The sequence below is a fragment of the Chiloscyllium plagiosum genome, unplaced genomic scaffold (genome assembly GCF_037043375.1).
Source record: "Chiloscyllium plagiosum isolate Xiang-an unplaced genomic scaffold, Cpla_swu_hap1 HiC_scaffold_18, whole genome shotgun sequence".
In the NCBI taxonomy this organism is placed as follows: domain Eukaryota; kingdom Metazoa; phylum Chordata; class Chondrichthyes; order Orectolobiformes; family Hemiscylliidae; genus Chiloscyllium; species Chiloscyllium plagiosum.
Genome location: NW_028270156.1, coordinates 11569120 through 11583454, shown reverse-complemented (window position 1 = coordinate 11583454; position 14335 = coordinate 11569120). Strand labels below are relative to the sequence as shown.

The window sequence follows — 14335 nt, the reverse complement described above, 5'->3', positions numbered from 1 at the left end:
CAGTTTTCCCTGGAGCATTAGAGGCTGAGGGGTGATCTTATTGATGATTAGAAAATCATGAGGGGCATGGATAGGGTAAATAGACAAGGCATTTTTCCTGGGGTGGTGATGTCCAGCACAAGACAGCATAGGTTTAGGGTGAGAGGGGAATGATATAAAAGGGACCCAAGGGCAACTTTTTCACACAGAGGATGGTGCGGGTATGGAATGAGCTGCCAGTAGAAGTGGTGGAGGCTGGTACAATTATATTTAAAAGGCATCTTTTGAGTATTTGAATAGGAAGGACCTTTAAGCGGCAATTGGATTGGTACATGGATGGGTGCTTAAGCTAGGACAAATGTTCGGCACAACATCGTGGGCCGAAGGGCCTGTTCTGTGCTGTATTGTTCTATGTTCTATGTTCTAAGGATTTAGAGGGATATGGGCCAAGTGCTGGCAAATGGGACTAGATTAGTTTAGGATATCTGGTGTCAGCATGGACGAGTTGGACCGAAGGGTCTGTTTCCGTTCTGTACATCTCTACGACTTTATTAGGACCACAATCAAAGTAGGACAAGTTGAAGTAGATTTCAAGGAGTTTCTCAAGGACAAAGAGAGATAGAGGGAAAGAGAACTTTGCGAGGGGAATTCAGAAGATGTCTAATGCCACAGGTATCCCAGATTTAATTGGGTTTTGGCTCCAGCAGGGTGTTTTACCTGATGCAACAATGCTGATGTTACTCTTCATAACATAACCTGATGTGGATATTGCATTATTGAAGGATCCAACAGATGTTTATTGTAGCTGGGTAATATATACAATTACAACATTCACAGACACATAAATCTATGGGCTAGTATTTGGCTATTTGGTTACAGCAGAACAGCATCATTCTTGTAGCATATCATGCTTCAAGAAATCCCAAGTAAGATGGAATCTGAGGCATTACACCCTCAGGTTACTTGCTATGATATAGCTTTGATATCAAGAGCATGGTATACTACATATTTCTATACTACTTACAATTTTATTTCTTATTTATTACTTCAGTATGTGTGACAATATAACCAAATTCTAATCTTGATACTAACTGAGAGACAGAACATAGCAAAGCTGAGTGAATATCTGGTTAATAGACATTTGGAACAGGGGATCAGTGGTTAACACTGCAGCCTCACAGCGCCAGGGACCCGGATTCAATTTCTGTCTTGGGTAATTATCTATGTGGAGTTTACACATTCTCCCTGTGTCTGCGTGGGTTTCCTCCACATGCTCTGGTTTCCCCATACAATCCAAAGATGTGCAGGACAGATGACTGGCCATGCTAAATTGCCTGTAGTGTTAGGTGTGTTAGTCAGGGGTAAATATAGAGTAGGGGAATGGGTCTGGGTGAGCTACTCTTTGGAGGGTCGGTGTGTACTTGTTGAGCTGAAGGACCTGTTTCCATACTGTACGGGATCAAATCTGATCACCTATTAACCACAACACCTCACATCTACTGCTGAGTGCATTGATCCCGACATTCTTACAGGAACATTCCCCAACAGTGGAGACTCACACTCATTATCCACCTCACTGCATTGTACTTGCCAATGCTGCTAGCCTCACATCCACCTCTCACTGCCTCCATATATGACCAGCTGTTCAGCTATGGCAACTAGAGTCTGGACTAGAGTGGTGCTGGAAAAACACAGCAGGTCAGGCAGCATCCAAGGAGCAGGAAAATCAAAATTTTGGACAAAAGCTCTTCACCAGGAATACCCAGCTATGGCAACCATCTCACCATGTCGGACATTGACTGACTTTCTGTCCTCTGTCACGGTACATTATGGTACTTATCAGATAATGGGGCAAGCTGTCGATCGTGTCATCTTAGATCTCTTCCTTCCTACTCCAGCCCCCTTCCCTGACATTAACATTCCTTGACAAGGATTCCCTGCTTTTGGATATCTAAGAATTGTTGCCTGGCCAGTGACAGGAGCAGGGAGGGCTGTAGCCAGCTCAGGGTTCATTTGCCAGGCCTCTGGATACAACTACTGCTGCAGACTGCTCAGATATCAACTCGCTGGGCAGCATTCAGTGCTGAGTGGGAACGCAAACTGAGATGCTGGGTGCATTGATTGTGTGTTAGGGAACGTGAAGGAGTCAAACTCCAATGAGGCAGGGACACTGTGCACAACGTGTTTACCTTGATGCCTCTCTGTCTTCTCTTTGCCCTGCTGCTTTACCAATGCCTGGGTGGGTCACTTCCTCCTCTGCCTTCCCTGTGAAGAGGCCATTTTTATCGGGCAACACAACACACAAGAACCTCAGAAATATTTCTCAGAGGACGGCGAGAGCAAGGTCTCTCAATGCGGAAGTCACGACCCTAAGTGGGGTCACAAGGTTAAGCTTGTGAACTCAGAGTAAACATTGAACTCTATCCACATTAGAACAGCTGGCATAAGGTCATACAACGTGGAAACAGACTCTTTGGTCCCACTAGTCCACACTGACTATGCTCCCAAATTAAACTAGTCCCACTTACCTGCATTTGGCTCATATCCTTCCAAACCTTTCCTCTTCATGTACTTTTCTAAATGTCTTTTAAATGTTGTAATTGCACATTCTGCTTCACAAGGTCTCTGCTCTCTCAGGTCCCCATATCCCCCTGTCTTAGCACATACTGAGGAGTCATGACATGTTTGGGCTTCAACATATGGTCACAGTGGCAAAGAGCTCCAGGAAACACTGTTTGATGGACTTTTCAATGGAAGAACCATTAAAAAAAACTGAATTTAACCTCCATCATTCTCACCCCTCAACGCCTCATCCTTCCCTGCCTAACTCAGGTATCTGGTTGAAATAACTGCACAGAGGCTGGTATCCCATCACCAAGTCACCCTTTATTTACATGTGCACAGTATAGTGACTGTGACCAGCCAGCTCGGAGTCAGTTCTCTGAACTGAGCAGATTCTAAATCCCCTGGTTATATTGGTCAGCCGGGATTTCCTGATTGACCCAGGTTAACAGCCCCAGTCAAGGATCTCATTGTGGATGAGAACCACTTGGTTCCAATCATTACATTCATAAATGAAAGCAGTTTGATACTCTGCCTCTTGAGCTCACATGCCAAATCTCTGAGGACTGATGAACAAACTTGCACACAGGATCTGTGAGTTCTAGAGTTGGATTCCTGGCCCTATGCATCAAGTGGTTGGCAAACTTGCATCAGCATAGCCCTGATTCAGGGTCTCGTGGCAGTAGGGTGCCCCTCTGTATACCTGTCTCTTGACATGTTGCTATATAGGGTGCACAGTCAGTGGCCTCCCCATCACTGAGGAGGCAGTGAAAAACCCTTGGATATCACCATGCTCACAACACAGCCAAATGACAAACCCCACTCAGTTGTGTTTTTTCCTTCACGCTGAGTCTTCTGTTGATCCTAGCAATCCACAGGTCTCACCTTTGTTGCCAAGACCGCAAGGAGAAGACCTCAGTCTGTCCCATTGTTTGTCAGGGACGTTAAACAAGAGCCACTGAATTATCCTTCAGATATTCAGTGAAGAACAATATCTAAATGGTGACACTACTAAACCTATGGCTTTTCAACTTTGCAATGAATTGTTATGTGTGTACTCAGCTTACAAATTAAAGAAAGCAATTTACAAATGTCTGTCTTAAAATAAAAGCCTGTGCGCCTTCCTGCAGTAACCTTTGCAGTATTTGTACGTAATGGTCTATTCTATAACAGATGGCATGGTCTGTGTAACTGGCATCCTGTAGCTTTGCATTCACGGGATACAATAATTCTGTCTTATCTTTTCAAAATCAGTGCCAGACACTTCACTCCACTATTCTTTGAGTCACATTTCAAAACAAAACTCTGAACTCAACGCTAAAATCTAAAGGAAATCGAGTCAACTAGAGTCTGTCAATGTCGTGACTGTAATACAATGACTTAAATATTATAATTATTAATCACATTAAAAAAAAGCCTAGAAATCCTTGAACTCACTACTCATTGTCAAGTAACATGGTGGAAGATGTGCAGTTGCACATTTTGTATCCATCATGTTTGCAAAGGCAAAGTTTTATAGACCAGACTAAACCCCCTCAAAATATATTAAGAAGATAGTTTAGTCTTTAACTTTTTCTTATTTTAAAGGTAAGTGTAAGGCATGGCATTCCAAATGCAATTTGATTTGTTAAATGTTTCGACTGTAAGCAAAACCCACTTTATTTTCATTCTACAGTTAGAATACTGACAAAATAAAAATAAAAGAATTGGTTTAACTGTATCCTTACCAAAATGTGTAACAAAATTATGTATATATGGTATAGAGGTAACTATTACTAATTACCTCTTCCAATACAGTAACATCCCATAAACACACCCTTGGGAAAGGCAAATTCAGTAAAATGGATTGTCTCAAATGCAATTCTAGCAGCAGAAAGAGCACACCAGCTATTAGCTGAACAGAGAGAGAAATAAGAACTTCCACATCCAGCTTCAAGACCCCAGCAATTGCTGAAAGCTAAAACTAAAAATCCTGGTTCTGTTGAAACTTGACCCCACCCATTCAGGCTGATTCTATTGTTCCAACTTAAAAAAAACTAAAGCCCAATACGCTGTTTACTTTATTGGCTTTGAGCAGACCACACGTCATCTCTGCCTCAACCTTCCTTCATTAAAAAAAGAACAAAATAAACCTCTTAAAATCATGGGATGGTCACAAAAGAAACAGATGAAATGGATGTTTGAGGCTTTGAATATACAAATCAGAGGTGTAATGCTTAGTTAAGGATCACTTTGAAAATTGACCTGTCCTAATAGACAGTGTTCAGGACAATGTGGTCCACCAATGACCTAACCAGCAATCCAGAAATTAAAAAACCTCATAGTTCCACTGCAATGCCAAATGTAGTGTCTAATTCTTGAGGAAAAAAGAAAATGAACTGCCGAAAAGTGAATAAAACATTAGAAAGAACTGAAAGCAAGACTTAAAACACAGAATTTCAAAGCATTTTATAAAGCTCTCAGTGAATGTATGTAGATACTACAAGCAGTTGAACCTGCTTCAACCACATTTTCAAGCAGTGCACCCGCAGACCCCAACTACTTACTGAGTGAAAAGATTTTCCATACTTCATCCTTGCTTCTTTCCAGATTACTTTAAATTGATTCCCTCCTGTTCTTGTTCCTTTTACAAGCAGGAACAGTTCCTCCTTATCTACTCTATCCAGCCTGCTCATGATTTTAAAATATGTGGAGATGACTCTGCTTTCTGCGTTCAGGAACTTTATTGACAAAATGCTCTGGAAAGTCTATTCCATGTTTTAGCTCCATCTTTCTGCTCTTAGCTTGGTTTACCTTTCTGAGTCCACACTGGTGAAGTCCACATTGATGCCATGGGTTTGAAGGGTCCCGAGGTGAGAAGGTGTCCGGTCTCCCGAGTGCAGAGGAGACTGCTGTCTCCTTCTTGCAGAGCACTTTAGAGAACATCTCCAGGACACCTGCACCAATCAACCCCACTGCCCTTTGGCTGAATATTTCAACTCCCCCTCCCACTCTGCCGAGAACAGGCAGGTCCTGGGCCTCCTCCACCACCATTCCCTCACCACCCGATGCCTGGAGGAAGAATGCCTCATCTTCTGTCTTGATAACATTCAACCCCATGGCATCAATGTGGACTTCACCAGTTTCTTTATTTCCCCTCATCCCACCTTATTACAGTTCCAAACTTCCAGCTCAGCACCATCCTCCTTACCTGTCCCACCTGTCAATCTTCCTTCACATCTATCCACTCCACCCTCATCTCCGACCTACCACCTTCACCTCCATCCACCTATTGCACTCTCAGCTACCTTCTCCCCAGCCTCATCCCCCTCCCATTTACCTGTCTAAACCCAAGGCTCCCAACCTCAATCCTGATGAAGAGCATTTGCCCAAAACGTTGATTTTCCTGCTCCTCAGATGCTGCCTGATCTGCTGTGCTTTTCCAGCACCACTCTCACATTTAAAAAGGGAGCTGGGCATGGCCCTGGCTTAAGGGATCAAAGGGAGAAAGTGGGAGTGAAATACTGAGATTGCATGATCAGCCTTGGTCATATTGAATGGCAGTGCATGCTCGAAGGGCCGAATGGCTTACTCTTGCACCTATTTTCCATGTTTCTATGTTTCATCTATACAATCAGAGTACATCTTGGTGGATGGGCAACACAATTAGATCTGTCTTTATTCAGCTCTGTTGACTTGGCTGCGTAACTTCACTTTGCAGGACGGGTTTTGTCATTGCGGATGCATATGTACTATTTGTCACAGATTACACCTTCATGACACTTGATGGGTGTCAATGTTGAGGCACACAGTGAGATATTGTCAGTGCAAATTTATTGAGGCAGTGGCATGATTCAGTCAGCAAACTTTGGATGTTACATTACTCACCTGCTCCTTGCTTCAAAGCGGTGTCCTATTTATACAGAGAAAAACATCACATGTGCCATTTGCCTCACCATTAATTTGAGAGCAGTTTTTGTCCATTAATTTGAACTTTCATTTGAGTACACCACAAAAGCATGAAAGCAATCTTCATTAGCCTATGGTTAGTCACTTAATTTCCAGCTTCTCTGGAGTATATTTGGCATAAAGCTTACTTATTAATAACTTGGATAAGGAAGGTGATGCAGTAAGTTTGTGGATGACGTAAAAATGGTGGGAGAATGACAGAAGGGGGTCTGCAGAAGGATACAGACACGGTTAAGTGAGTGGGTAAAGACCTGGCAGAAAGAGCATAATATGGAGTTAAAAACTCTGGCAGGAAGAATAGAGAAGCTGAACATTATTTAAATGGAGTAAGACTGGAGAAAGCAACAGAATTGAGGGATTTGGGAATCCTTACTCACAGATCACAAAAAGATAATATCCAAGTTCAACAGTTAATGAGGAAGGCAAATGGATTATTAACCTTCATTTTTAAAGGGAATGGAGTATGAAATGAGGGTAGGTTTGTTGAAGCTACACAAGGTACTGGTCAGATCACAACTAGAATTAGTTGCTTTTGGCATTTTAACTAAGTAATGGTATACTGGCATTGAAGCTCGTCCAGAGAAAGTTCACTCAGTGGGCAGATGGAAGACAATGTGGGAAAGTGTGAGGTTATACATTTTGGTAGGGATAGTCGGGGGATAGATCATTGTGAGCAGTTTTGAATCTGTATCTAAGGACAGATGCGCTGCCTTTGGAGGGGTTCTATAGGAGGTTTACAAAAATCATTCAAGTAGTTAAGGATTTATCATATGAGGAGTCGTTGAAGGTTCTGGATCTGTACTCAATGGGGTTTAGAAGGATGGCGGAATTCTGATTGAAACATACAGAATACAGAGAGGCCTGGATAGAGAATACTTGGAGAAGATGTTTCCACTAGTCGGAGACAATAGGACCAGAAGCCAGTGAAAGAACAACGCTTTATAACTGAGATGGGGAAGTATGTTTTCAGCCAGAGGAACTCATTGCCACAGGGGACCGTGGATGCCAAGTCATTGATTTTATTTAAGACAGAGATAGACAGGCTCTTGATTGGAAAGGACATCAAGGGTTACGTGAGAAGACAGGAGAATAGGTTGTGAAATATATCAGCAATGATCGATGGGCCAAATGGCCTAATTCAAGTCATAGAGCACAGCATGGAAACTAGCCCCTTGGTCCAACTTGTCCAGATATCCTAAATTAATCTATCCCCATTTACCAGAGTTTGGCTACTATTCCTCTAGACCCTTCCTCATCCAGCTATCTTTCAACTGTTGTAATTGCACCAGCCTCCACCACTCACTTCCTCTGGCACCTCATTCTGCTCCGATATTTTATGGCCTTATGATCCTGGGGATGGAGGAACTATGAGGAGAGGTTCAGTAGATTGGGCCTGTACCTCTTAGAATCTAGAAGAATGAGGCAAACTTATTGAAATATACAAGATTCTCAGAAGACTTGTCAGAGGAGATGCGGAGAGGTTGGTTCCCCTTGTGGGAGAGTCTAGATTAGATTACTTACAGTGTGGAAACAGGCCCTTCGGCCCAACAAGTCCACACCGACCCGCCGAAGCGCAACTCACCCATACCCCTACATTTACCCCTTCCCTAACACTACCGGCAATTTAGCATGGCCAATTCACCTGACCTGCACATCTTTGGACTGTGGGAGGAAACCGGAGCACCCGGAGGAAACCCACGCAGACACGGGGAGAATGTGCAAACTCCACACAGTCAGTCGCCTGAGGAGGGAATTGAACTCTGGCGCTGTGAGGCAGCAGTGCTAACCATTGTGCCACCGTGCCGTCTAGAACCAGAGGGCATCATCATAGAATAAGTGGTTGCTCATTTAAGACAGACATGTGGCAGCATCTTTTTCTTTCGAGGAGAGTGAATCTGTGGACTTCTTTATTGCAGAGGGCTGTAGACACTGAGTCATTTAAGGCTCAGATAAACATATTTTTAATCAGGAAAGGAGCCAAAGATTATGATAAAAAGGTAGGAAAGCGAGGTTGAGGAATACCAGACTAGCAATGATCTCATTGAATGGCAGAACTGATGGGCTGAATGGCCCAATTCTGCAGCTACATCTATAGTCTTAGTTCCCACTCATTTAGAGCAGGTGCACATGACTTTAAGAGTTAGAGTGTACTGCAGACATGACAAATTGGGCACATTCTTCTTGATATAATTGCTGCAGTCCTTCTGAGGCATATGCATCCAAGATGATACACTGGAGATGAAATTTATTTGCAAAAATTAATGAGGTGCTTGATTCCAAAGAACAGCGAAATTCACCATCTCCACTGGCTTCAGAATTCGAGAAAAACAACCCTGCTGACATTTCAGCCTTTTCCAAATATCTGTTGCATAAATAAATGCTGTCCAAGTTTGCAAAATCTTTGGGGCTGGCTAGAATGTGACATTATTCATGTCTCTATCAATTTTTAGTTTAAAAAGTCACAGGAGGGAGCTAAGCAGTGAGCACTATAACTGTACCAAGAGAAGATATTTATTTCAGTGTATAGGCCAGGTAAAAAAATAACCAGTAAAACTGGCAAATGAGACATATTGGTCCAACCTTACTTCATGATGGAGTACCAGTCGGGTCAATACCTTTGTTTCTATTGCGTTTTTTCTCAACTAGTTTTACATTTCCCCTGGAGGCCTGCAACTGCTTATCTTGAATTTTTGGGCATCATTAGCCCACAATATTCTCTGAACGTCTTGGCCAGAATTTCCAATATCTGGGTGTCAGGCATGTTTTCAGTTGCAGCATTGATTCATTCAATTTCATAGAACCCTATAAAAATTCACAAAAACCTATGACTTTCTAACAAGATTAGACAGGTTAGATGTTGGAAGGATGTCCCGATGGAGGCGCAGTCCAGAACCATTAGATTAGATCCCCTACAGTGTGGAAACAGGCCCTTCGGCCCAACAAGTCCACACCAATCCTCCGAAGAGCAATCGACCCAGGCCCATTTCCCTCCGACTAATGTACCTAACACCATGGGCAATTTAGCATAACCAATTCACCTGACCTGCACATCTTTGTTCTGTGGGAGCAAACTGGAGCATCTAGAGGAAACCCACACAGACACGGGGAGAATGTGCAAACTCCACACTGATAGTCGCCCAAGGCTGGAATCGAAGTAGGGTCCCTGGTGTTGTGCGGCAACAGTGCTAACCACTGAGCCACCAGGCATGTGTCATAGTTTAAGGATTAAGGGTAAATCTTTTAGGATTGAGTTGAGGAGAAATGTCTCCACCCAGAGAAGAGAGTGAATTCCATAGACTACCACAGAAAATAGTTGAGATCAAAACATTAGATGCTTTCAAAAAGGAGGTCTACAGTATATAGCTCTTGTGGTTTAAAGGATCAAGGAATATGGCTGGAATATGGGTGGAACATGGGATTAGGGCATTGAGCTCGATGATCATCTATGATCATATTGAATGGTGGAGCAGGCTTGAGGGGTCAAGTGGCCTATTCCTGATCCCACATAGAGTCATAGAGACATACAGCACGGAAACAGACCTTTTGGTCCAACTTGCCCATGCTGACCAGATATTTTAAATGAATCTGGTCCCATTTGCCAACACTTGGCCCATATGTATTCAGGTGTCTTTTACATGTTGTAATTGTGCCAGCCTCCACCACTTCCTCTGGCAGCTTATTTCATACACAAACCATCTTCTGTATGAAAAAGTTGCTCATTAGGTCCTTTCTAAATATTCCCCTCCTTCTATGTCACTTCTATAATCAGATTCAAAAATAAATAAAGAAGCTAAGGTCAAGAAAGCATTGAAAAAGAAACAAATTCACAACATGCTCATTCGAATGAGATTCAGGAGTTTGCTTAAGATCATAAGGTCTTTCAAAGCTCCTGGGTTTATAACAGCTTTTAGATGATGTGTCTTTTTGCTGTATTTTGTAAGATCCCAACCCTGTGAAAATTATGCTTCACAGCATACTGGTATCAACTGTGGGTTTGCAACCCAGAACCAAATTTCCCAACTTAATTTTGTCTCAAAAGGGCAAATCCAGCCATTTATCATTCAATTTGACATAGATTTAATTAATAAGAAAAAAATGCATTAAGATCTGTCAGCAACTGTAAGCATTCCTGATATTAGAAGAAATAAAATTCACCAATAATAGCTAGCATTAGTATCTTATATATCTGATCTGTGTTACACAGAGTAAGTACATATAGACTGAGTGTAGTAAGCTACATACAAGGTCCTAATGATTTAATACTGCCTGTAAAATCAATACATATTGTCCTGATTTTCAATTTCACTCATTGGAAATATATTGCTTTTGCTATTAACTGTTTGCTGACAATGCTTTGGAATTATAGCTGAAGAATCCAATATTACCTTTCAAGAGAAGAATGAATCTCTTGCAACTATCAGTGCCAGTACAAAGCTAAGCATCTGGCAAAAGGCTTGTGCACAGCACAGCAATTTGACCAGAGAATACTCCCGGTAATGTTAGTCTGGAGCAAACAATTGTCCAACAGGGATTTTACTTTTACTAGTTTTGAGGAAGGGTCAAAGCCCAAAATGATAACTCTGATTTCTCTCTACAGAGGCTGTCAGACTAGCTGGGCTTTTCCAGCAATTTCTGTGTTTGTTTCTGATTTCCAGCATCCGCAGTTCTTTCATGTTTTATGAGGGATTTTACTCTATTTTGTCAATTCATTAGAAATTCCAACCATCATGTCTATATTATCATTTCATGCAAGTTGCAGAACTGCACTGTAATGTAAATTTCTTTGAACTGTAAAATTTGCGGACCACGATAAAAATCATTCAAAGATATCAAGAATGGCAGACTGAAATATTTACCTGCATAAATCAGCAGTTGATACGACCCATGGCGTAGCATGCCATGCTGGAAATTATGCCTCACTATTTCTAGAATCGCCATGAAAGTTAAAGAGCTTACAAAAAACACAATGTTCCCCAATTAATTTGATATTCAAACCCAAATTGTGTTTTTTGGCTAAACCAGTTGTAAATGTTTAAATTGGACTTTAAAAAAAATTAACTGAAGGTATGAGGCATTGTACAACATAAGTGCGTATATGGAGTTAAATCGAATATCAATCATGATCGTATTAAATGACAAAGCCCAGAGATCAAAAGGCTACATAGTCTAGTTCTGTTCCTATATATTACGGTGAGGAAAAAGGGGCTGATATCCATTATGAGGACTTACCCACCCCGAGCATTCAATGTCCCAACAGCAACATCACAGACAATGAGAAAGTAGAGTCAAAACAAAAATCATTAAACTCTGCTTGAGTTGCATTGGAGCCCAATGAAGAATGCTCTTGAAGTTTTTTCTGGTGCTACTATATCAAATATCCAACTCATGGGGCCCAGGAGTGCCAAGCAATAACTAAAATGGCTGCCAAATAAAACTCCGTTTCAAGTTTTGATGCCAATGCAGGATTCTTCCTCATGCTTTTCTTTCCCTATTGTTCTTTAATTTGTAATATCTAAGTCTTCAGGTGTCTTCATATGTTATAATTTTTGCTCTGATATTGTTGATGCAATTGGTTTAGCAGCAGTTTTCCTTCAACAGGAGGAATTGGGTCAGGATATCCCTTATGGCCACACTCTCTCTGCCTAGTATCTGTACACATACCTCTGCATGGAGATCAAAACAGTTTGGTTTAACAGAAGATAAAATTCAGACAGAGGGCCCGGCTCTTGCTTTATTTGGTTATAAGAGCTCTAACAACACAAACGGTTGACTAACGGTTACACTGAATCACTGTTCAGCATCTCAGCCTGCTGTGCTCTATTTGCTAGAGTACGAACACAGGGATGCCAGCAATATCAGCCACAGGTTGGACCTGACAGGTATTACCGAAGCCACCATCCGCGGCTGTGGTGAGAAGTCTTCAGATGATCTGGACTTGCCATCTGCCACGTGGATACTGCTGCTAATGTACACAGTGAGTGGCAAAACCCAGTCAGCTGCAGCTTCTGTTCCACAAGCCTGGCAATTTCTAACTCCCTGTCTGAACATTATTTGGTGGGTTTACAGGATCACAGAATTATGATGATACGGAAGGAGGTCCTTCAGCCCATCGTGCCAGCACCGACTCTATTATCTACTGCCAATCTCCTGACCTTTCCCCCATATCCCTGCACCCATTACTATTTAATTATCTAAACCCTTTGGAATATCTCAATTAAATTCTCCTCTATCACATTTTCAGGCAGTACATTCCAGACCCTAACTACTCATTGTTTGAAACCCTTTTGTTTTTACACACCCCTTCCTTTATTTGCACATCATCTTTTAGGTCATTAAATTTCTTCACATTCTTCTCTCTGTTAACATTCATTAGCTTAATTTATTCAGTTGCAGCTCCTTGGTTACCTTTAACGTTGAGAAGCAACTTAAATCTTCTACCATGAAAATAAATGCAAAATATTTGTTCAATTTCTTTGCATTTCCTCCATGATAATCCCATAATAACCTTTTCTCAGCTGCTCAAGGACAATGTTCATTTTATTTCACTTCTTCCATTTTATATATTTGTGTAAAACTTTATCTAACCTGCTTGTTATATTTCTGGCTAGTTTATATTATCAAACATCTTTTTCTCTAACTTTATCAATGGTTTGGTGGCCCTTTGATGGTTTGTAACCTGACAAGCCTCAGGCCTACTCCTCTACTTCTACAATATAATCAACTTCTTCTATCCATTGCTCCCTTTGATGTTCCGAGAATGTCCAGAATGGACTATTATTGTGGAGTTTTTGCTTATTTTAAGGTAATGTACATTTGATGAACATATTGAGTTTCCTTTTTAAATGTTTCCCAATGGTTATTGATCACCAGACCTTTATTCTATTAATCAAATCCAGCTTAACTTCAAAAGGATGATAGCAAGCACTGAGAGACAAACCCTGGCTGGAAAAGGCTGAGCAGCATTCATTATGGACTTTTTTGTCCCAAAATCGACATTCGACATGGAGCTATTACTTGACAAGCATTAGAGTCTTTTTCCATGCTCCTCCTGTTGAAGGGGAATTACCGCTAAACCAATTGTATCTACAATATCAAAGCATCTACAATGTTAGAAAGGAGAAGCCTAAGAAGACTGACCTAATAGAGGTCTTTGGAATTAATAAGGATGGACATGGATAAAATGTCCAATGAATTATGAATAGTAACAAGACCATTTGACTCTAATAACTCCATGTCAAATGTCGAATTTGGGACAAAAAGTCCATTTTGTGCATTGGATTCCATATAATGCTACCAGTTAGCTCAATTGGCTGGACAGCTGGTTTGTGATACCAACGCATGGGTTCAATTTCCACACAGCTGATATCACCGCAAAGGTTCCACTTTTTCAATTGCACCCCTCACCTAGGGTGCGGTGACCCCTCACATTAAACCATGTTTTATCTCTCTAACAAGAGAGCAGCCCTTTGGGACAACGATGATGTTATCTTTGTCTTTACATAATTCAATGTAGCACCTGGATCAGTGAATAAAAGTACAAAGCAAATGAGTCAACAACTTTGGATTCTGTTCTCACCACTCAGTTGGAGATGACTTGCACTAGAATAAGAAAATCACCACTGTCCTACTGTGAGGATAAATGGCCATAGGCTCCAATAACTCAGGCATATTCTGTTATAGGCGTTCTACAGTGTGGAAGCAGGAGAGTCAGCCTATCAAGTTCACATTGACCCTCTGAACAGAATCCCACCCAGACCCACCCTATCCCTGTAACCCTGCTTTTCCTGTGGCTAATCCTGCTAGTCTGCACATCCTTGGACGCTGCGGGCAATTTAGCATGGCCAAT

At 41.6% G+C, this 14335-nt stretch overlaps 1 protein-coding gene across 1 annotated transcript in view; it reads right to left on the bottom strand.

The window, feature by feature from the left end:
- The window catches only part of ano3 (anoctamin 3), a 571317-nt gene that overhangs the window by 123759 nt on the left and 433223 nt on the right, over positions 1–14335 (bottom strand). The gene's annotated exons all lie outside the window — the stretch shown is intronic.